The 25,179-nt window shown below is 38.0% G+C and overlaps 1 pseudogene; it reads left to right on the top strand.

The window, feature by feature from the left end:
• Positions 1-7,986: 7,986 nt before the first annotated feature.
• Positions 7,987-9,705, top strand: LOC147426865 (uncharacterized; annotated as a pseudogene).
• The last annotated feature ends 15,474 nt before the right edge of the window (positions 9,706-25,179 follow it).

Genomic DNA, 25,179 nt, shown 5'->3' with positions numbered 1-25,179 from the left:
GCTAGCCAAAACCTCTCTTCTCTCTCTCTCTCTCTCTCTCTCTCTCTCTCTCACACACACACACACACACACACACACACACACACACACACACACACACACACACACACACACACACACACACGTACACACACATCCACACACATGCATGTGCGTGTGCACGCACGCACACACACACACACAACCTCTCTTTCGAGGAAAACTCTCTACCAACATTAGTTGAAGCTCAACCACAAAGAAGGAAGGAGGCTCTACCATAAGGGAAGCTGGACCCCAAGGAGGCTCAAGCGAAAGCAAGCAAACAGGTAAGTTTTTGACCCCGAGAAGGCTCAAGCGAGAGCAAGAAAAGAAGTAAATTTTTTCTCACCCCCCCCCCCCCCCCCCCCCCCCCCCCGCGGCCACCTGACCGTATAGTTTTAAACACACACACACACACACACACACACAAAAGAGTAGTAGTAAATCTCACCACTTGCATGATCCCTCTCTTGCTTGCTTTTGGTTTGTTTGTCCTCTTTGCTTGCGGTTTGTTTGCTTGCTTTGCTTGCAATTTGCAATCTGTGTGTGATTAGTGTGAAAGAGGGAGCGGAAAAGATCAACGTGTGATTAGAGAGAGAGAGAGAGAGAGAGAGAGAGAGAGAGAGAGAGAGAGAGAGAGAGAGAGAGGAAAGAGGAAAGAGAGGAAGGAAAAGATTGCTTGATTGATGTAAGATAATGTTTAAATGAGTGAAAAATTGCTCAGTTTGAAAATAACTAAATGAGTAGAAAAAATAAATAAATGAGTTTAAAGGAAAAATCAAACATTAAGAAGAAAGAAGTAAAAATAGAGTTAATTTAAAGAAAATTTGAAAAAAAGTGAAAATTTGGGTAGAGTAAAGGGAGGAATGAGAGCTAAAATGTAGAAATAGTTGAAAATAGTAGAGAAAGACAATATAGAGAGAGAAGAGTAGAGATAGTTGGTTAGAGAGAGATCATTAAAGATAATAGAGAGAGAGGGTGGAGAGAGGTGGTTAGAGAGTAGAGATGATTAGAGAGATAGAGAGTAAGTAGGTAGAGAGAAAGTGTAGAGATTATGTAGATAGAGAGAGAGAGTGTGTAGAGATTAGGTAGGTAGAGAGAGTGGGTAGAGAGAGATAGGATAAGAAGATTAGGTGTAGACAAAGAGGTAGATAGATGGATAAAAATTTATCTACCTCTCTATACACCGAATTATCTACGCCTATTTTATCTCTCTTTCTACGCCCTCTCTATCTATATTTATTAGGTAGAAAAGTAGAGCTGTGTAGATTAGATATAGTTAAGGCGTCGATAGGGGCATGTAGGTTAGGTAAAGATTAGAGAGAGAGAGAGAGAGAGAGAGAGAGAGAGAGAGAGAGAGAGAGAGAGAGAGAGAGAGAGAGAGTTATTAGCATGATTAGAGAGAGAAAAAGAGAGGGTGTAGATAGAGGTGTATAGAATTACTTTTGATGTATATATATATACTTATGTGTAAATAATACATATGTGAGTATGTAGATATGTATGCATGTATATATGTATATGACTGTGAGTATGTATGTATATATGTATATGACTGTATGTATGCATGTATATATGTTACAACTGTGTGTATGTATGCATGTATATATGTATATGAATGTATATGCATATGAGTGTGTATTTATGCATGTATGTAGACACTAAGTAAGGGAGCATAGCATTTGATGATTGAATGCTTTCTCTTGAATATAGTCCTTTTTTAATTATGGTGTTGCAATTCTTGATCCACTCATGTATGGTTATTGCAACTTATCCTCGATTTTACCACCTTTGAAATTGTGATGATATCTAAAGAAAATCCACTAGAGTATTGACACTACTAGCCCCTACTTAGGTCTAATAGTATGGTCAAAGTCTATGTATTTAATATTAAGTATATATATGCAACTTTGTATATGTTTCTATATGTGAGTGTGTAGATATATATATATATATATATATATATATATATATATATATATATATATATATATATATATATATATATATATATATATATATATATATATATATATATATATATATATATATGTATGTATGTATGTATATACATACCTATGTGAGTATGCTTATATATGTATGTATGTATGTAGGCACTAAGTAAGGGAGCATAACAATTGATGGCTGAACGCTTTGTCTCGAGTATAGTCCATTTTTAATCGTGGCATTGCAATCTTTGATCCACTCATGTATGGATTACTGCAACGTACACTTGGTTTTACCAGGATTGAAATTGTGTTGATATCTAAAGAGGTGTCACTAGGCCTTGGGCACTACTAGCCTCTACTTAGGTCTAATAGTATATGTGTATCCATGGATATAGGCATCTGTGTGAGTGTGTATGTATATGTATGCTTGTATGTACGTATCTATCTACCTCTCTCTCTACGATCTCTCTATTTACCTCCCTTTGTATGCCCTCTCTGTCTACCTTACATATAGAGATAGAGGTGTGTAGATTAGGTAGAGATGCACTGTAGAAAGAGAGGTAGATAGATGCTTGAAAATCTATCCACCTCTCTCTCTCTACATGGTGTAGATTAGGCATAGAGAAGTGATGTAGATAGGTATAAAGGATAGAGAAGTTGTATAGATTGGGTGTAGATAGATAGAGGTGTGCAGATTAAGTATAGGGAGATTATAGAGAGATTAGGCCAATACTTACAAACTAATCTCTTGTAGATGTCAAATGAGAGACCACCTACTAGGGAGCAACTCCCAAATTATTCCTTTGGTTGGTTCACGTTGCAATTGGGCTCCCCACTAGGGTTGTCGTCGCCTCGAATGGACTTGACTCTTGAGGTGGTACATCCAAGGAATGGATTTAGGCTTATCTATAGTTAGTTAAAGGAAATCTTGAGTGTAGATTTCTTTCTGATATGGTTATGGTGGGCTTGGTCCATCTATTCAAGTTCCTCGGCCAGCGCAAACTCCCTTTACAAGAGGAGTACATGTGTTTGTTGATGCATGATTTGTTTGGATGCTACACTCCATAAAAACTAGTGGCGTATGGTTGTTCACAAAAAAACACATCGTGGGGAGTCAAGGAGGGACTCCATATGTCCAAATCCTCGCACTGAAAACACCTCCTTGTACCACTTCTTCTTATTATCCCGCTCCCCTTCTATCGCAGGGATCCACACTATTTTATTCTACTCCTAATTCACTCGAGCCTCATTGAGAGTACAAGGGTGGCCAACTAATGTCTTCTAGTAGTGCAAGATAGTGTTTGTCTCAATGTAACAAGTGTCATGATAGACAGAGATATTGGGGCTCTTGTTGAGACGTCTGTTTTGGCGGTGGCACACGAGAAGGGGAGGGGGTGGGGTGGGGGAGGGACGCTAATGCGCCCATGCCAGATACACATGGGTGCTACTTTAGGGTCAAGTATGGTGGCGAGTCCATTTTGGCACTGTATAAGAGAGGGAATTTCGATGCCACTTGCACTCAATGTATAATAATTGTTTTATCAAATTCAAAGACCAATTGTCCTATCATACATGTTATGTCAAGGAATCATTGCATAATCAATTTTTGAACTCCTTCAATGGGAATTTCTTGACGCAATGGTTGGAAGGGTATATCAAAAAATTTATAAAAAACAAGCAATTAAGTGTACGACGCATCACAACCAATCAAGCTGCAAATCCAATGAGGAGCTATGGTGATGGCAACGTGATAGATATAGAGTGGGAGTGGGCCATGCAAAAAAGGGCAAGGAAGCGGCAATGGCTCATTCCATAGACAAAAACATGAAGCTTGGGCCAGGCCTCAGGGGGTTCACCTTTTAGACATATAAGTTACCAGGTGAGTTCAAATGAATGGGTTTTTAAAATTTTAACAGCATTATGTCAACATGAGGGGTTTCAAAATGTACTTTAGAGAAAAACCCGTAAGTTCTAGAAAAAAAAGGGATCATTTTATTACCTTAAACATGTAAGTAAAGGGGTCTTTGTTATTAATACCCTTTGAACGCACGTTATATGAATAGTTTCTTAAAGGTGCACCCCCTGAGGGCCAGGAAAACTTCCACACACTATGGTTCACAAGGCAAAGAAACCTAAAATGATAAATATGTAGGTTTTTAATGGTGCAAGTTTTGTATAGAAGATTTTTTAGCTTATGAAACTTTTGGGGTTATTTTTAACTAAAAAAAATGTCACTATGCTCAGTCCTACTAGAGACATGGTTGAGTATCAAGAGAGACACGAGTTCAATACTTGGCAATGGTTGTTGGAAAACCATCATATATCTTGTGAGAAATTTGACTCAGCTATCAGATCTCTACAAACGGGAAGTATAGTTAATGAATATTGTAATTAACGATTTTGAGTCATTGATTTACCTAATTTGGTTTTGGTTGTTGTAGAGTGAGAGCAATCAAACTTATGTACCTCTAAGCAAGAATGAGGAGGACGAGGAAGACAGAGACTTAGATTGATATATATTTTTTGTAATTCTCTTTTAAAAGTGCAAATATGGCACAACAAACCCTCATAATTTGTACATAAAATTCATTTGGAATTTTTGCTTTATTTGTATTTAATTTAAGTATTTTTCTTTGTGCTTCCAATTATGCACGTAAGATCTGACATGTAATTTCATTTTTTTTTATAAATGCAATTGATATTTGATATGTTTTATGCAAGTAAAAAAAAATCTCATTTGGGCCATCCAAAATTGGGTAGCCCAAATGAGTATCTTTATTTTTGAAAAGTTGGGTAGAGATAATATGCGCGATAATACTAGTGATAACATACACAATAATAGATGTGGATATATATCTACCTCTATTACAACACAAATTACTATTGGACCACTATCACGCTCTTTGCCACTGTTATTTTCGCTCACAATTTTTTTTCTCTATTTTCCTTTGTTAATTCTACAGCGATAATGGTAGTTTAGGACCTTTCCTCTTATAGTGATAGTAGAACCTGTCCAGCCAAGATGATGTATGGGCATACTTCAAGCTAGTGTATGTGACGCCCAACATGCCATTCCAAGGACCAATCTCTCATATGTCAATCATTGCCCATTTCTCACAAAAGGCTTAGCCATTTTGTTTTTTCAGATTTTGTTATTATTGGAAATAGGGTTGTAGGGAAAACACACACAACTTGAAGAAGATGAAGGAAGCTCAAGGCACACAATAGAGAGTTGCATAACTTAATTTGCAATGGAAAGATGAGATAGACCTTGAGTGATGAGCGTATATACAATGCATAGGGGAAAAACCTCCTAGTGAGGGAAAAAATTCCTCGGCGGTCCTAAGTGTGTTCACATGCATCACTACCACGTGTATATGGTAACAGATTCCCCCTTGGGTGATGTAGTGAATAAGAGATGGCACATAGATTATAGGGATATTCCATGCCCTAAGGACATGATCAATCCACAAAGGGAAGTAAGCCCAAAGATTTGTGAAAAGCTTTGAACTTCTCACATTACAATGCCTTTGTGAAAATATCTAAGAGGTTGTTTGGTGTTGGCACACAAGCCAAGATGATCTCTCCTGATGAGAGTCTATCCTTGACATAGTGATAATGCACCTCAATGTGCTTTGTACGAGCATGAAAATAAGGGTTCCTTGCAAGTGCCAATGCGCTCTGGCTATTAGTTTCGATGATGTTGGTAGTGTCCTCTCCAACACCCAAATCATCCATAAGGCTTCTCAGTCATACACACTCAATTGTAGCTATGAAGACTATCATGTACTCAGTCTCACAACTAGAAGTGTCCACATTAGGTTGCTTCTTTCTTAACCATGATATGCATGAGTTCCCGAGCATAAAACAAAAACCACTTGTGAACACTCGCGTTTCAAAACAACCAGCTCAATCTGAGTCCAAAAAATCATGTAAATCTAACGACAATGATCTTCCCTTGGGATAAAATGACCCAAGATGTAAAGTGCCACTCAAGTAGCAAAAGGTCCAGTTGATAGCATACTAATGCTTAGACCTTGGGCTATGCATAAACTTGCTGATCTATGAGACTTCAAATTGAATATCCGGCCTCGTGTTGCATATATAAATAAGGCATCCAACAACATTTTGGTAAAGAGTGACATTGGCAGGATCACCAGCATCATGAAGACTCAATTTCAAACCTGTTTCCATGGGAGTGGCAATCTGGGTTGCATGATTCGTTATTTGACATTCGTTTTATTCGTGAATAATGGTTGATTAATACGTTCTAAAGATTTATTCGTGCGTATTATTCGCTGCCACATCAGCTTTTTGCAAAAAAAAATGTTTTATTGCTTACATATCAATCGATAAACTATTGATTGATAGGTTGTAAATCAATAACACTAATCGATCTATATATTTTTGATCGATACAATAGTAGTATATAAAGCTCAAGTTTGCGTGTTTTAGCTACAATTCCCTTCACCAAAGTGTCCGGTTACCTCGGGCATAGAAATGTTGAGTTGTCAGAAAAAATCTTTTATTTTTAAAGGAATTTTTTTAAAATGTTTATACATTAAAAATAAAATAATGATATAGATTTGAATTACTTATAATTCTTAACAATAGAAGTTCTTTAACTATATTGATAAGATTAAATAAATTACTCTAAGCAATAGAGACTACTTTAGCTCTACTTGTTTAAGAATAGATAAATAAATAATTGTATGTATTAGAGGCTATTTTTCTAGCTATAGTGCGAATGTATAATTCTAAACATTAGAAGCTATACTTTCAGCTCTATTTGTTTTAGAATAGATACTAAAAGTGATATTTGATGGTTAAAATCTATCATAGCTATAATATGTGCACAAATAATAGTGTTAGTTCATACATTTTGGAACATATACACATACATGTAGGGTCTTTTGGCTGGCATGAACAAATGTTCTTACCTCCATATAGACATAGAATAGGTCCACTTAGTGCCTCTTAGTTGTTATGAGATGATTCTCTTACTTCCAAGTGAGGTTTAAGGTATGAAGTAGGATTCCCTTGGTTGCATAGAATAGGTCCACTTAGTGCCTCTTGGTTGTTATGAGATGATTCTGTTACTTCCAAGTGAGGTTTAAGGTATGAAGTAGGATTCACTTGGTTGTTATTGAGCTTATTCTCTTACGTCTAAGTGAATATGGTGGATTACCTATAGAATTCACTAGGTTGTGATCGAGCGGAAAGCTCTTACCTCCTAGTGAATATTAGTCATGCATAGTACTTGGGAGTCACATGGATGTTATCGAGCTCATGCTCTTACCTCTATGTTGATATAGAAATTAGAGACCTCAGTTATTTTAGGGTCGATTGGTTGTGTTTGAGCAGTAGCTCCTACCTCCAAGAGACATAGATAGTGGAATGTGAGATGACTCCATCGTTCATCTAGGTTGTCTTGAGAAAACGCTCTTTACCACCTAGTAGCCAAGAATGATATATCCATTGGTGATCTTCCCTAAAATATTATCTTAACACTATTCATTCATCATTTTAATTTAGCAAATCATATCTATAACCTTTTATCTTTCTCGTTTCGCTGTTATGGTGAAAAATTATAATAATAGTGTATCTATTGATTGTAGGATATATTTTGTTGAAGTCAGAAAGCATGGTGCGAGGAAAAGAGTGGTCGTATGTGGAGCAAAAAGAGAGAGGCAAAACAATTTTGTTTTTGGAATGCAAACATTGTGGGCATAAGTGGCACGACAATGTAACTCGCATCAAAGAACATTTATTCGGCACTAGTCCCAATGTGAAAGAATGTGGAGCACCACCTAATGACATATGGGTCCATTTTGCAGGGTATGTAAAGAAATGCAAACAGGCAGGACTTCTTCCTAAGAGACAGAAGGGCATGACAGGTACGTCATCTATCAATATAGAAGAAGTGAGTGTGGATCAAGAAGACATGTGAGCTAACCAAGGACCTTCAATGGGAACAACCCAAACACCTCAAAGTCCTTACACTTTTTGAAATGGTGCCATGGGAGGGATAGATGCTTGTCCCGGGACATCCAGCAGAGCTGGTATGCCTGGGACTCTACAAGAAAAATTCACTCAACAGGACATGCTCGAATTGCATCTAAAGTGGACACAAGACTTCATGGCTTGTGGAATCTCATTTAATGTCATAAGAAATCCTATTTTCAAAGATGCCCTAATGTCAACTGCAAAAAAAGGATTCATTTATCCTGATTATAATAAAATGTGAACGGAGTATGTTGACAAAGTGAAGAGCAGTACAAAAGCGATTCTCAGGCGAACAATTCTTGGCTTTGTTCCAGCATTTGGATGTACCATAGCCCTCGATGGATGGACCAGCTGCCAGAAAAAACCATTGATTAATGACATGGTAATTTGTCCGAAAGGTGCAATGTTTTTGGAGGCCATTGATACTTCATTGAAAGAGAAGACATCGCTGTACTTAACAAAGGTATATGAGCGAGCTATAGCTCAATTGGGTGGACCGAAGAATGTGGCAGCTATTGTTACACATAATGCTTCAAACTACAAAGGAGCAGGTTTAGCCATTATGGAAAAGTACTCAAAAATTACATGGATTGGATGTGAAGCTCACACCTTGATTTTACTTCTAAAGGATATGGGCAGATTATCACTCATAAAACAGGTTCTTGACGCCAATCACATAGTCAAGTTTATACGGGAACATCAGTTTACATATGCTTTATTTCGCTCCAAGTCTCCGAAAAAAGCACTTCAAATCTTCTGTGCCACACGGTTTGCTACATCATACTATGTTTTGAATAATCTCATTGAAGTGCAAGTGGCTCTTACAAAAACTGTTGCAAATCGCAGTTGGTAGGCTTGGCTCAGCAAGTATCCAAGCCACCGCAAAGCAGCTCAAAAATGTGTGTCCTTGGTGCAATCTCCTCTCTTTTGGCAGAACATTGACAAACTTGTTGGGGTTAGTAAGCCCTATGTGGAACTACTAAGGGTTGTCCACACAGATAAGTTTGTCATTGGTAAGGTTTATTGGATCATGTCTGAGGCGTTGCGTCAAACCAAAGAATACAACCACTACAATGCAAGAGAGAGATCACATATCGTGCATCTTGTGGAAAAACGATGGGCTCAAATGCACACACCATTGCATGGTGCTGCATTTGTCTTGGATCCAAAGTTCCAGATGAACGGACAAGCCTCCAACAAAGAGGTGATGAGAGACTTTAGAAATGTCTACTCGCAGTTGTTGCCAGGTGACGATGGCATGGATGCATTCCAACAGATGGTGGATTATGCTAATAGGGAAGGAACTTTCGAAGATCCTTGGGTTCTTAATAGCGTAAAAAAGATTTCACGCCCAGTATGGTGGAAAGAATATGGAGGAGACGTAGTTGAGTTACAACACGTGGCAACCAGGGTGCTTTCGATCGTGGCATCTAGTGGTAGTTGTGAGCGCAAGTGGTCTTCTTATGACTTTGTGCATTCAAAGCGCAGAAATCACTTAAGTCTTGCTCGTGCCGCAAACCTTGTGAACGTCTTTTGTAACATGCGTCTCCTTCATGCACCCACAAAGATAGCCACACGTGCGACCGAAGTACACTTTGGAGTGCTTCAAACTCATGAAACTGTGGCGGAACAGAGATGTAGTTATGATGAGATGGAGTGGGAAGTGGCTACAGAATGTTCAGACAATGAAGAGGTTGATGACCTGGTGCCTGTGATAGATGGTAAAATGTAAACATCTTTTCATGATAATGTATCTCACCTTTTCTCATTGTACCTCCTTATTGAGTTATATATCTCACTTTTTTGATTTAGTAGCAACAAAATAAAGTATTGAAGAGAATTCACATAAACATAAGTATTGAGGACATTGCTTGGCAATCAAATAAAAAGACATTGCTTGACTCTTAACAAAGTCATCAATTAACAACTCTAGAACAAATTCATTGCCATAAACATAGAGAGAATACAATGCATCTCAAAAGTATGAGGTAGAGAGTGTGAGCTCTGTGACAACTAGAAAGCTCCAAAATCGAAATTGATCGAAAATGTATCAAACAAAATGTTTTTTTATATAACCGTATCGATCAATATTAAACCGATCGATAAACTATCGATCGATAAAGTATCAATCGAAACCGATCGATAAACTATCGATCGATAAAGTATCAATCGATAGTTTATAAATTATTCAAAAATTCCACGTATTTTATGATAATACGCAGATAATGACGAGTTATTTGATATAAATTGCATTATTCGGTCGAATAAATGCAACGCAGGTGGAAATAGGCTTGCAATCCTCCATAGCAATGTCTCTATGGAACTTATTTGACACAATGCAATACCACCATCACATTGCTTAAATTGTATGCCCAAGTAATGATGTAACAGTCCCAAATCTTTCATCTTGAAAGAAGCATTTAAATAAGCCTTAGATTCAGCAATGTGCACCTCATTCAAACCAATGATCAACAAATCATCCGCACATAGGACAATGATGAGAAGTACATCACCCTCACGCTTTACATACAAAGTGCTTTATGTTGGATTGTTACAAACGCCTCATTTAGTCAAATGAGCGCCACCTTTCTCGTACCAAGCATGAGGAGATTGCTTCAACCAATACGAATATTTCTTGCATTTGCACACTTTATCTTCCTTCGCTTTAATGACAAAACCGCAAGGTTGCATTACATAAAATTTTTGAAATATTTTACCATTGAAGAAAGCAGTTTCAATATCGGATTGATGTACATCCCAACCAAAATGAGCTACCAATGCACATAGAAAATGAAAAGTATTCATACGACAAATGGGCAAAAAAATCTCTTCATAATCTATGCCTTTCTACTGTACATAACCTTTTGCAACAAGTCAAGCCTTATAGCAATCAATCTCACTATCCAGCTTGCATTTCAACTTGTAAACCTTCTTTGTACTAGTGGCCTTTTTGCAAGGAGGCAAATCACATAAAGTCCATGTGTCATTTTCTATAAGATCATCGTATTAAGATCGCATGGCAGCCATCCCCAATTTTCACTTTTACACTTTGGTATAACACCAACTACTATGTCAATGTTTAAAACCATTTAATCAAATGAACTTCATTCAAGGGTGAAGTGTCAAAAGTAAGTCAATTTGTACAGTCACGATCACTGCCAAGGGTAGGTGGGCCAAGCTGTGACTTGTGTTTTATGCTACATCTTTATGAGAGAGTGTTTTACAAGCACACTATTGTACGGTTATAGGATACGCTACAACACAGACATTGTCTGCACAAAATCATACATATAGGGTATACAACACAGTAGAGTAAGGGATTTTCTTCAGCCCAACTCTCTCTCTCTCTCTCTCTCTCTCTCTCTCTCTCTCTCTCTCTCTCTCTCTCTCTCTCTCTCTCCCCCTAATTCTCTGGCGGGATAGTGAAATTAGGCATGAATTTTCTAAAATCTTTCTATGTTGATATGGTAAAAGGAAGGGCTAAGAGCCATCTGTTTTTTGAGGGCTATGACCCATCTAATTTTGAATGGTTAAGAGCCATCTATTAGTAATCCGTTAGTGATTGCTATTAAAAAAAAACAATTCGTTCATGTCAAGTACCCATCCATTCTAATGGACAAGCAAGAGTCTTGCCATTAGTGATTTTTTGGGTGTTACTTTAGCATTACATACTTTTAGTGTGACGATCAAGTTGAGTTTTTGAACGTCTTAAATTGGTGAAGGCTTATCTCTACCAAGGTGTGTACATGAAGCAAACATTTCAAAAATCACGGCTATCCATAAAAAAACCCAAGATTAAGGACTTTCAAGTCCACCAATGATCTAGTTGTGAATGTAATTCCAACTTTAGTAGATCTCATGCTTTATCTATAGCACTGAGTGTGTCCATACAAGCACAATTTTGGGTTAAGATCCATCTTGTAATTACTAAATTCCTTGCTAAGTGTTGATGGTCAATTCTTGGAACCTTCACACTTGCACTTTCAAGGAAAGTGTTTCTCATCTACCACGGGGTAATCTCCGTATCATTTGGAATTTTCCAAGGTTTTTGAATACCAAGACGTGGGTATGGATCATCAGGTAACTATTTGTGTCTATTCACTAATTTGTTATTAGTGTTTGGTTGACAGTGTGTGTCATTACTGAACCCTTGAAGCATGGCTTTGGTACTCTATGGTATGTTTCCAGCTTAATCTCAATATGTATGTTGGGAATTTTTTCTTGTTTGTATATGCTTTGATTAGGCATTCCCAGAATGGGATGTATATGTTTTTTCCATTTTGCTCGCGAGACACATGACAAGGTCATGTTGGAGCAAAACACTTTGAGGAAGTATTGTATCAGGCAATTTTTCACTTTGTAGTGATAAGACTATAAGATACGGTTTTGTTTGGCACATGTTATCACATTAAAAAAATAAATAAATTTCAATCCCACTAGAGGCATGGCAGGAAAGATTTGTAAAGGGATCAGAATATGCAGTGAAGCTCATTTCCTGCTCTCTGATGGGAACTATGGTTTATGTTGATGTCCTGGCTCGGTGTGAGCATGGCTTGCTATGTAAGTTTTTTGGTTTTAATCCAATTCTCACTCAAAAATTGTGAGTTTGAAAAAAAAGAAAAGAATGTGTTTTCAAGCTATAGCAAGGTGGGGAGTCACCAAGGGCTTGCATAAGGTAAAGGTAAAGGGGGATGAGAGTTATGGAGGGTAGGTGTAAATGAATGCTTACGATCATATGTCCTTTTTATTGTGTTTTAATATAAAATTATGTTGTCCATTCTACACACATAATCACAATGCTTGATATGTTACAAAGGGCCCACTTAACCAACAAGGTGAAAAAAATGCATATTGGCATTTTAAAACAAAATAAAATAAAAAAAGTAAAATAAGCATAAAATAAAGAGACCCATTGACAAACTAAAACAAAACAAGTGAGGGTCACAGTGGCTTTCTAAAACAAGAAAATTTTGATAAAATCATTAGGGTGAGTTTACTTGGAATCAATGTTTGGGAAAGGATTTCCTTAGCTTAGCCTTGAGCCGATTGAAATCAATACTAGCCGGTGGCAAACATAGTAAAGAGAAGAAAAACCGGTTAAATATGTGAGAAAATAGTTCAAAAATCCTAAAAAATTTGCTAGTATTTTTGAGTTGCTTCTTTTCGAGGAGAAAACTTGATTGGCGACCGCTTAATAAAAGAGACTTTCCCAAACACTGACTAGAATTAAGCTATAGAATGCAAGAAAAATCAAGCCATGCGAGGCTGTGAAATGAGAGGTGCAATAAAAAGAACTCCTTTATATATATATATATATATATATATATATATATATATATATATATATATATATATATATATATATGTGTGTGTGTGTGTGTGTGTGTGTATAGAATTTACTAGAATGTTAGCAGCGGCGGCTAACGACTACACCAATTATGCACCAAGCTGTGGATGTGCCATAGTGAACAATATTTACTTTTCATTGTATAGGGCTTGGGCTCATTTAGGAGTTCCAAAGTTGTATGAGTCTAAGCTAGAGAGCTCACTTTATCCCATAGTTGAAGGGTTTGAGGCCCAAAGCTATAAAAGAGCCCTATGCTTAATGAGAGGTGATTCTAGAGTGGTACTTTTGAGAAATCTCTCCCTAGAGTAGCTCTTGATGGCCTAGCCTTTGAGCTTAATGCCCATGCTTAGAAGGCTAGTGCTAATCACATGTAATTAGTGTAATCCTCTCTTAATTAATATAGTTTTCATTATGTTCTCAATCATGTTTCTCTACTTTCCTTCATTGTTTTGAAGTGTTGATCTTCTCTAATCTAACTCTTACTTATGCTAAGCTACTCCAATTAGTGGAGTCCTTATCTAACTCTCTCGATTAAGCGGAGTGGGCGTACTCATGATTGAAGGATTAGAGTGGTCCTCTAATGGTGTGCTTGTGTGTGTGTGTGTAGGTTTAAGAAGCCTTGAGCTTAATTTGATTATGTGTGACTTGATTTGGACACCATGATTGGCATGGTTGGGGTGGCCGACTTGAATACGATCTTGTGTGCTTAATCGTCAATGCATGTAATTAGAGTTGTGCTTGAGAGACTCCAAGATTCGTGTGTCTCACTTCGTTGCTTGATGTGTGTAGATGATTGCTTGAATTGATGCTTGATGTGCGATTAGCATTAGTTTTTTGGGATGATTTCTATTCACATTGGAGGATGCACGCTCTTGAATCCTCTCAATCTTTGTATCCGATGACGCTCTCGCGCATTCTTTGTGTGATGCCTCCAACCGGGTCATGCTCTCTCTCTCTCTCTCTCTCTGGATTGATAGATTTTGTGGGAGATTGGCTATGCTATGGCGAGCCTCCAACATTGGCGTCGTTGCTGGGGACGGGTTGCCTACGCTAGTGGAGTTGAGGTTGCAAAAGATAAGAGTAATTTGATTACCGATTTATTGTAATTAGGTAGGATTTGATTTGTGTGTAGTGTAATTATGTTTAATTAGATGTGTATAAAGTCATTTCACCCCAAAAACCCCTAAATTCTCTTTTGATTTTGCTAATTTTTCACTAACCTTCACTAATTTTGCATCCCATTCATGTTAATTTCGTGCTAATTGTACTAATTCCATGCTAATTGTGCTAACCTAACCACTAATTTTGATTTGGAATGTATGCTAAATCCCCTTAATTGAGGAGGATCATCACTCTTAATTGCTCTAATCTATGCCTAATCATGTGGTTGAGTGTTGATTTTGGTCAATTTTTTGATCAATTTTGGACCGAATCGGAGTTGCACACATGTGTGTGCAATGGAGTGTCTACACGAGGAGTAAGGACTAAGCGAGCAAGCAATCAATTGTAAGTGGATTGACCTACTCCGTTCAATTTTTGATTGATTAAGTTGATCCCATTGAGTTGCTAAAATTCATTGCTAAAATTAGGTGTGTGTGCCTAATTGATGGAATTTATGCCTAATTTGATGAAATTGGAATGAAATTGGATGCCTAGATGCTTGAGGAATGGTAGTTTTGCATAAATTGTGTGTGCAAATCACTAAATTGATGTGTATGTGAGGCTATTCTGGTCATGGAGTAGGCCTAATTGCCAAAATTAGGGCAAGATTTGAATGTGTGTGCCCATTTTAAATAACTTTGATGAGAAGATTTATGGTCAAATTGAACACCTAAATGCTTGTAGATTGATAATTTTGCAAGAAATGTGTGTGCAAACATTAGGAATTGGCCTAATTTCGTTGCTAATTGAGCAAAAAATTGGATTTGTGCACCTAATTTTTGTGTGTGTGCAATGCTAAATTGAGTTAAAATTTGATCAAATTTTTATTAAAATTGAGTTAATTTAGCATGTATATACTCATGTATGTGTGATCAAGTGTACAATTGATGAAATGCAATGAGTGTTTAATGAAATTTTGCAGAAATCGACGACCTAAATTTAGGTGTGTGTGCCTAATTAATGGCCAAGTATGCCTAAATTGGGGATGAATAATTGGTCTTGGTTGCCAATTATGATGATTAAAAGACCTAAAAGATCGGTGTGTATTTGATTGATTGACTTTGGATGATTCAATTGATACCCAATTGAAAAATGATTGATCTACATTGCCATTGTGATACGAATACCAATTCGATTGGATATGGCAAATTTTTTTATTATATGTAGCATTTGCAAGTGCCATAATCACGTGTACGTAGCCATACAAACCACAAATGACAAATTCAATTGAATTTGAATGATAAGGGCTATTGGATATGAGCAATTAAATTTGCGATGATTGTTAATTGGATTCGAATTGATCAATGAGAGAATGAATGATTGGTGTTAATCACTAGTCATGATGATTAAAAGACCTAAATAGTTGGTGTGTATTTGATTGATTGACTTCGGATGATTTGATTGGTACTCAATTGAAGATGATTTATGTGATTGCGATTATGATTGGTGTGCCAATTTGATTAAAATGTTAAAAAATTTAATGATTTGTGCATGTGCAAATGCCATAATTTATTATGTGTAGACTCACAAGCCAAAAGGACAAGCCAATGTGTTTGAATGATTTGAGATATTGAAATTGGGTGACTCCAATTGCAATAGGGGATGGATTTTCAAATAAGAAGGCAAGTGCGGTTAATTTGAATGTGACTATTGCCCGATTGATAGTTAATTTATTTAACTTTGAATTGAAAATTGGGTCTTGTGTGATACATGAATTCCAATCCATTCCAAAGCGTGTGCCCTTCCATCGAATATTGAGGTACTGTGCATTAATGTTATAGAAGGAAAAAGAAAACAATCACACACGCATTGTTGTTTTAACATCACCGCATACACACATTCTTTGCTCGTGGGAATCAACCCCATTAAAAATTACATGAAGGAAAAATAAAGCCAGCTCACATTGAGAATATCCGAGACACACCCCTAAAATCACTCCTTACCTACTTGGCCATGCCAAATTTGGTGCAGATCGAGCTTTAAAAGGCGTCGTCCCACCTACTCTCACAACCCCTTATGGCTTGCGTTTAAAATCCAAGGCTGCCAAGCCAGTACCAGCTTCTTGGCTTTTTTCGCATACATGGGTCTGCTTTCATGATGTCTGCTTTTGTCGCTTGCCTCAGCTCGTGACTCTTGAGTCGTGCATAGCTGTTAACATTCCGTTTTCCGCCTCTGGCCAATCCACGCACAAGACATGTCACCAAGCACACACAGTGTTGCGGGGCTACTATCGGGTACCCGAGTCTCCGACTCTCTCTCTCTCTCTCTCTCTCTCTCACACACACACACACACACACACACACACACACACACACACACACACACACACACACACACACACACACACACACACACACACACACACACACACACACACACATGATTTGATCTCATGGCGCATGTGCTGTCCACCCACTTTACTCGGCCTGACGCATGCACACACACATGACCGCAATCCCCAGTCCTGCAGCTAATGCAGTCCTGTGACTCTCCCTGGTCTTCGGACCCACACACACACACACACACACACTGCTGCAGCTAATGCACACACACACGACCGCAAATCCCGAGTCCTATAGCTAATGCAGTCTTGTGACTCTCCCTGGTCTTCGGACCCACACACACACACACGCTGCTGCATCGATGTCCCTTTATGGCTTCATGTTGCCCACCAATGAGCCGTTACCCCACTTTCTTCGACTGCAACTGCTCGCCACATAAACCGCCTTCTGGGCCTCGCAGGCTCGCAATCCGGCTGGTTGAGGCTTTCAAGGGCCCACGCCATCACACACACACACACACATGATCTGGATTCTGATATCTCCCGCTGCTTCACACGGGGACCCACATTTGCCAGTTTTGGCGAATTACAAACACACACACACTCACAATACTCCTCAGTGCGGAGTCCTCACACTGCACAGACATACCCATAGTGGCCATGACATCAAGGTTGGCGTCATCACCCTCCTGCTCATCATAGCCTGCATCGGCCCTGCTGTTTGAATTTACGCAGTATTAGAGAGTATCATCCTGATTTCTATCTCAACTACTCTCTTTGACTTCTCTCTGTCGCCCTTCAGATTCGCCTCATCGTCGATAGCTCAAGCAACAAGCTCAGTGCTCAGTCACGAAAAAAAAACACTAAAAATCAAATTAAAACCTCCCCAAATTCCCTTTAATAAATGTTTTAAAGAGGATTTCCCACCAAACCTTCATAAACTTCTCCCTCTCTCGTCCCATAGCGCGCTAAGATTGTCGTTGCAGTCAAGAAATTCACAGCCCTATTTTTTGAAAATAGAAATAGAGTGAGCTCTTCCTCACTGCATTTGACCTTCATGATCATATATTTTTCAAAAAATAAAAAACATAATCTTTATTGAAATCATGGCATTAGCATCCATTGAGTATCGTCCAATATGTATAGTTTCAATCATTCATGGAGAGCATGGACTGCGTTAACATGTTTGGGGTTGTAGCGAAACACGAAGTTTTAGTGCTTATTTAATAAATGCAAAATCTTCGAGTAGCACTAACACTGAGCATATTTTTGAAAAGGAATTGGCTTATGACAGAACAATTAGGATTATTTTGACCACTCATGAAGCATTGGTGGATTATGAGTGATGCATGGTTGGGATATTTTGTGCTTGAACATTGCTTGATGTATCTTTTAGTGCTTACTTTGAATGAAAAATGCTTTCATGCACTAAACAATTGAGTTGTTTTTGAAGGGTTTGAGCAACGATTGAGCTGGTTGAGACTTTAGTCCTTAAATTGAATGAAAAATCATGGGAAAGCACTAAAATTGAGCTTTTTGATAGCAACAAGAGATCACTAAAGTTTGGGCTTCTCATTGCTTGATACATTTTTAGTGCTTGCTTTAAATGCAAAACTCCTGCATAGTGCTAAAATTGAGCTTCTTTGAATAGCCATAAGATAGTATTATAATTTCGGGTTTGTGATTGATTGCGCATTTTTTAGTGCTCGTGTTAAATGAACAAATGCATAAAAGCACTGATGATTTGAATTGTTTTGAAGGGTTGTGGCAAGAGTGTGACTTCCAAATGATCCAACAAGGGGTCATCATTGCAATTTGCAAAATTTGGCTAATCAGAGTCATTCCAAATGTTTGGATTAAAGTTGTAATGCTAGCTCATAGCTTGGTCTAAAAATGCAATTTTTTTCATTTGAGCTAGTATTTGCCCAACTTTGTTGAGCTTTCAAGTACATAATTTGGCTATTGAGAGCCATTCATTTTCATTTCATCAAGTTGAAGTCATCTCTAGCTCATAGATTGCTCTAAAAAATTAAAAATTTCATGTGAATTAGTTGTTAGCCAACTTTTTGGAAAGTTTTAAATTGTAAAATTTGGCTATCTAGAGCCACTTCATTTCATCAAAGTTGCATTATTTTTTAGCTCTTAGCTTGTTTAAATTCCATACTTCAATTGAGCTAGAAAATAGTCAACTTTGAATCATACATGAGAGATGATAAAAATTGCACTATTTGCTTATGTAGAAGCTCATTTTATCTCTCATGGTTGACATGTATGCATAAATTTACTACTTTAGAGCATTAGGTGCATAACCAAAGGCACTTTTTTCCCTTGGGTTTTTTTCCCTTTGGCAAATTCAGTATGCAAGACCTTAGCTTTAGGTTCTCATTAATGTTTTTTGTGTGCATTTGGCTTTCAATAATTGGCTTTTGTAGCTTGTGTTTACACTTAGCTTCAAAAAGCTTCTTTTGCAAATAAAAGGGATCAAGAGGCTTCTCTACACAAAGGGGATGCTTGCTCAAGGATGCTCAAAAGAGCATGAATAGGTGTAATCCTTTTATGATTTTGCTCTTTTTTCTCTTGCTGTTTAAGTGAAATTTTGCTTCTAAGCCTTATGGTTTTTTCATGTTAGAAAGCTAGGCATTTTAAAGTTTCAACACTTTGCTTTGTGAAAATCAACTCATCAAAAAATTAGGCTTTATGTGTGTTAATCATAGGTAATTGGCCTTGACCTTAGGTTAATGTAGGTTCATTTCTTGCTAGTCCTAGATTCTTAGTGATAGTCTTAATACTCCACTCATTTTTTGTCATGACCTAGGGCTATGAATAGGCTTTAATTTTTTTTAGTCCAATTGCCACTAGTATCTCATAAAGGAAGAAATAAAAATGTGCTAAAAAATGAATCATGAAGCAAAGAAGTGTCCAAAAAAGTAGCAAAAATGCTACTAAGGCACATGAAAATAAAAATTCTATGTTATGATGTGTCTTTGTGAGGCCTAGCGCTTTATTGGCACTTGGTAGACGAGGGGAATCACCTTGGATCGCTTGGTCAAGGCCCTAAACCGATGCCCTGGGTTGACAGGGGTTAGCCGTCGCCTTGGTAAGCTAGTAGGCTTTTGGAACACCTTCTTGAGGATTCAAGGAGCTGAGAGTCGCACCTAGACTTGCCTTGGGGTGGTAGCCTTGTGATTGTGCTTTAATTCTACTATGAATGACTAAATCAAAACTTCCATGAGCTTCAACAAACTTTGACAATGTACTAATAGATTAGGAGCTTTTTTATAGCCCATAGACATGATAGACTTGAATGATTTATTAAGATTGTTCACATAGTTTTTAGGCTAGTAGGTTTATAAACTTGCATTAGACTAGGGTCATAATTGATTGCTTGTGTTTCATGCATAAAACTAAAATTTCAAGTGGTTTAATCTTCACAATAGTTTGTGTATTTTTTTGCTTTATGTTATCTAGTTTTTGACTATGATTAATTCATCTTTTAGAAGCAAAAAAATCACTTTACATGATTGTTCATTTATGATTCATGTTTTATTCATTCTTGGTGGCCTTTGATGCTCATTACTTGTTCTTATGTTTTGCAGCTCAACATTTCGTCCTTGGACTTGCTTTCTAACATGTCACCGTATCTTGCTTCACCGGCACACGAGGATGTGCGCCAAATTAGGAAGGGGGGAGTGTTAGTAGCGGCAGCTAACGACTACACCAATTATGCACCAAGCTGTGGATATGCCATAGTGCACAATATTTACTTTTCATTATATAGGGCTTGGGCTCATTTAGGAGTTCCAAAGTTGTATGAGTCTCTAGGCTAGAGAGCTCACTTTATCCCATAGTTGAAGAGTTTGAGGCCCAAAGCTATAAAAGAGCCCTATGCTTAATGAGAGGTGATTCTAGAGTGGTCCTTTTGAGAACTCTCTCCCTAGAGTAGCTCTTGATGGCCTAAGCTTTGAGCTTAATGCCCATGCTTAAAAGGCTAGTGCTAATCACATGTAATTAGTGTAATCCTCTCTTAATTAATCTAGTCTTCATTATGTTGTCAATCAAGTTTTTCTACTTTCCTTCATTGTTTTGAAGTGTTGATCTTCTCTAATCTAACTCTTACTTATGCTAAGCTACTCCAATTAGTGAAGTCCTTATCTAACTCTCTCGATTAAGCGGAGTGGACATACTCGTGATTGAGGGATTAGAGTGGTCCTCTAATGGTGTGCTTGTGTGTGTGTGTGTAGGTTTAAGAAGCTTTGAGCTTAATTTGATTATGTGTGACTTGATTTGGACACCATGATCGGCATGGTTGGGGTGGCCGACTTGAATGCGATCTTGTGTGCTTAATCGTCAATGCATGTAATTAGAGTTGTGCTTGAGAGACTCCAAGATTTGTGTGTTTCACTTCGTTGCTTGATGTGTGTAGATGATTGCTTGAATTGATGCTTGATGTGCGATTAGCATTAGTTGTTTGGGATGATTTCTATTTGCATTGGAGGATGCACGCTCTTGAATCCTCTCAATCTTTGCATCCAATAACGCTCTCGCACATTCTTTGTGTGATGCCTCCAAGCCCTAGTCGGGTCATGCTCTCTCTCTCTCTCTCCGGATTGATAGATTTTGTGGGAGATTGCCTATGCTATGGCGAGCCTCCAACATAGAATTATGTAAGGTGAAGCTTCACTTTAGCATTCTAAAACATTGGAATCCAAGAAAAGTAAAGACATGTAAGGATGTGAAATGAAAGGTGAAATAAAAAGATCCATACTTTTAGAACAAGAATAGTATTTCAAGTAAGTTTCAATCATAACTGAAAACATTGAAAGTATGCTTAACTCAACTCTCCTCTAAGGCTTCTTTTAGATAGCCAAAAAATATTTTAATGCTTTTGTAAGAAAAGGAAGGTCTAATAAACATAAGAAATAAAATGTTAAGGAGTATTCCATTCAATCAATACTTCACATCATCATCGTATTGTTACGATAGAAGAGGTATTATTCATGCATATTTTAGGACGTATCCATATGCATGAGTGCTACCCTTGTCACTAATTGACACCTCCCTAGGGAGGTGGGATCAATAGTCCACATTAGGCATCATAAGGTGGGTGCAATCCGGGTCGTCTGATTGCCATTCGAACTAGGTGTGAGCTAAGAGTGAACTCGGGAGTTATGTGCACCACGCCAAATTTGGTGTGAACTCAGTGTGAACGCGACGTGAACAAAGTGTGATCTTGGTGTGAACTGGGGAGGGTCTGCACACCACACCAAATTTGGTGTGAACTCAATGTGAACTTGGTGTGAAGTAGGTGTGAACTTGTCCGAGACGCCGTGATCTATAAAGTTACCACACACACATACACACACACACCTTTTAACGAGCATGTGATGGCCTAGTGGTTAGAGTCAATTCCGTGTGGGAGAGTGTAGCAGGTTCAAGCCCCGAATCCAAAAAGTGGGAAACTTTTGTATTCGATAGGTAATCGAATGGTCACAATCAACCGGTGATTGTGAGCCATTGATCCCACCTCCCAAAAGGAGGTGTCAATTAGTAACGAGGGAGTGCTACCCCCGCCTAAGTGCACATAAAAAACAAAGCCCAGTTCCCTCGGCTCTACCGATTTTTGTAGAGTTGGTGCTATCCCGCTTTGCCTAGCACAAAAGACAAGCGTCTTGTCAGCTTTGCTATGTTTGTCAGACATATCCCTCCAAATTAGCATACCTCGCCTTTACCCCCACTACCTTTGCGTGCGAAACTACCCTTATACCAAAAATTGTCCTAGTGCACATGGGACCTTACTTGACAAACAAGGTGAGAAGTTACAAATGCCTGCTAAGTTAAGGGGTGATGAGGGAGAGTAAGTTTAAATACATAGACATAATCATATAGAATTTTTGTTGTGTTTTAATATAAAATTGTATGATCTATTACACATATATAATCACAGGTAGTTTATATATTACAAAGAGCCCCACTTAAATACTGTGAAATGTGCACATTGTATATCAACATTTTGACATAGAATAAAGTGAGGAAGTAGTAAAAAAAAATATTTTGGTGCTTTTTTATAAGAAAATATAAATTTAATAAAGATAATAAAACAAAATAGTGAAATGAATTTTTATGAAGCTTTTAAATGAAAGGGCCTTTATCAATACCGCATATCATGGGATCAAACTCCTATGAATACACTTTTTAATCCAAAAAGGTGAATGAAACTTTGAAAAATAACATTAAAAAGAGTATCATGTTTTTCTATTCACAAAACTTTCAAGGCCCCTTGGGACACTTGTCGAGCAATGAAAATTAAACGACCTTCACCCATAGTGCACTAAGGCCTTCAACATGCCAAAAATAACAATACTAAAGACAACAAGAAAAGCTCACTGAGTTTATGAGCAAGGATACAAACATTAAGAAAGCGACGAGTGCTTTTTCTTGTGATATAATTCGTTTTATTGATACATGCATCCAACCTCAATTTGTAAATGGCAAGGCCTTTAAATTTGTCATGGCCTCAACCATTATTCCTTTCTTCCATTTAATTTTGGGACCTCTAGGATTTCACAAACAAAAAACAAGTGAAAATTCATTATGGCCTCCATAAGGCTATTGAGAAAAATTACATAATAAGAAGCTTCTTTGTGAGAGAGAAAAATAAAAGGTGACACTAGTATTTAAGAACATGCGGGATCACAATAAAATATTAAGTTTTTGGGAAAATATGTAACAATGGACTATTTAGATATTACAATATATTTCAAAAGCATAAAGAATAATGTTTGAAACAATACTCAATGTCCTTCTTTAAAGAGAGAGGTACATAAATGTCAACACCTTTTCACAAGGACCTACAAAAATAATAATAATAAAATATATAATCATTAGCTTGCCATGTGGCACTAATCTGCAAGTTTTATCCAATGGTCTAGAGATGCACCCAATATCCAACCCTTCACTAAGAACTACTTATGTAGATCAAAAATATTCCATCGTCTCACAATGTCCCATGGCATCTCAAGACGTTAAGCCATGGTACTCACCTTGAGCCGTCGCTTGAATTGCAAACCCTCTCCCCCCTTTTCAAATTTCCCTCTTATGAGTTTTGTTTAAGATAGTTACAATAGAGGTTTCATAATAGATGCATTTGAAATGTTTTGGCAAAGATCTCACCCAAACAAGAGAAATAACATTATTCAGAGCTTGTTGAGGGATTCCAAAAGACATGGGCATCAATACTAGTGATACTTTGTGCACAAAGAAATGGCATGCTTATCTATACTACTAATAAAGCGGGGAGTGATTTCGGTCCCCCGCTCGGCCACATGTCATTAGTTGCTTCCTTCGGCAACATTTAGACCAGTGTGTTCTGTGAAAGGTAGCACAGTAGACGAGAGAGAGAGAGAGAGAGAGAGAGAGAGAGAGAGAGAGAGAGAGAGAGAGAGAGAGAGAGAGAGAGAGAGAGAGAGAGAGAGAGAGAGAGAGAGAGAACGCACCATTCCATGTTGGAGCTCCAAGGGGAGCTAATACAAGAGGATCACATGCATTGATTACATGGTGGCGTGGGGAAACACTGACGTACCTTTGAAATGCAGAGGGCAAAGAGAATAGAGAAGCACGCGTACGCACACGATGTGTTTATGTTCACGTTGGTGCAACCAAAATTGGTCAACCATAGAAGATGGCATGGGCAGGTACCTATGTGCAAGCTAGCAGAAGCATTGCAAAGGGCTAGAGCAGCTACAAAGACCTTGAGCAGGCAGGCAACAACAGATATGGATGGCTGATGCAGTTTTTACGCCAAGAAAGGCTCCAAAAGGGGCTAATTTGGGTGGCAGATGAATGAGGTTCAAGGTGTAGTCTCTTTGCCTAGAAATCTAGATCTTGAATTGTTGAAGGAGCAGGTCTAGACGGCTCATCAAACAGAGCTACGGAGCCCAGGATAATTGAGTTTGAAGGTGCGGTGCATTGTAGATCTAAGACGGATAGGATAGGTGGAGCTAAGTGATCCAAGCGAGTTTGGTGCTATGGCTGTGTAGAGCTTGATTTATGGAGCCTACTGGTCTTTTCGGATCGGCAATCTGAGTCTTGGGTGTCAAGTTAATAGCATTCAAAGTTTTGTCAAGGGCGAGGTTGGTGCCGGGTTGGTCGCATTAGTAGACGTGCCATTTGATGATTTTGGGGCTTCGACAAGGATAATATGCATTCTATGCGGTATATGGAGCTAACAAGAGTTGACTTTCTCATCAAATATTGCAAGTTAGGGTCGGTCAAAGATTGGGTGCGGTTGCTCGAGGTTGGTTGCAGATGAAATTTAACATTTTTGCGGCCTCGGATGGTGAGCTTAGAAATCTCAAAACACAGCAAGGAACAGGTAATGTGAAGATGGAAATGGGGGGTTTTGGCCGGGCTTCGCGGTT

This window comes from Adiantum capillus-veneris, chromosome 24, assembly GCF_014529385.1.
Source record: "Adiantum capillus-veneris isolate H3 chromosome 24, ASM1452938v2, whole genome shotgun sequence".
Taxonomy (NCBI): domain Eukaryota; kingdom Viridiplantae; phylum Streptophyta; class Polypodiopsida; order Polypodiales; family Pteridaceae; genus Adiantum; species Adiantum capillus-veneris.
This window is presented reverse-complemented; position numbering and strand designations above follow the sequence as displayed.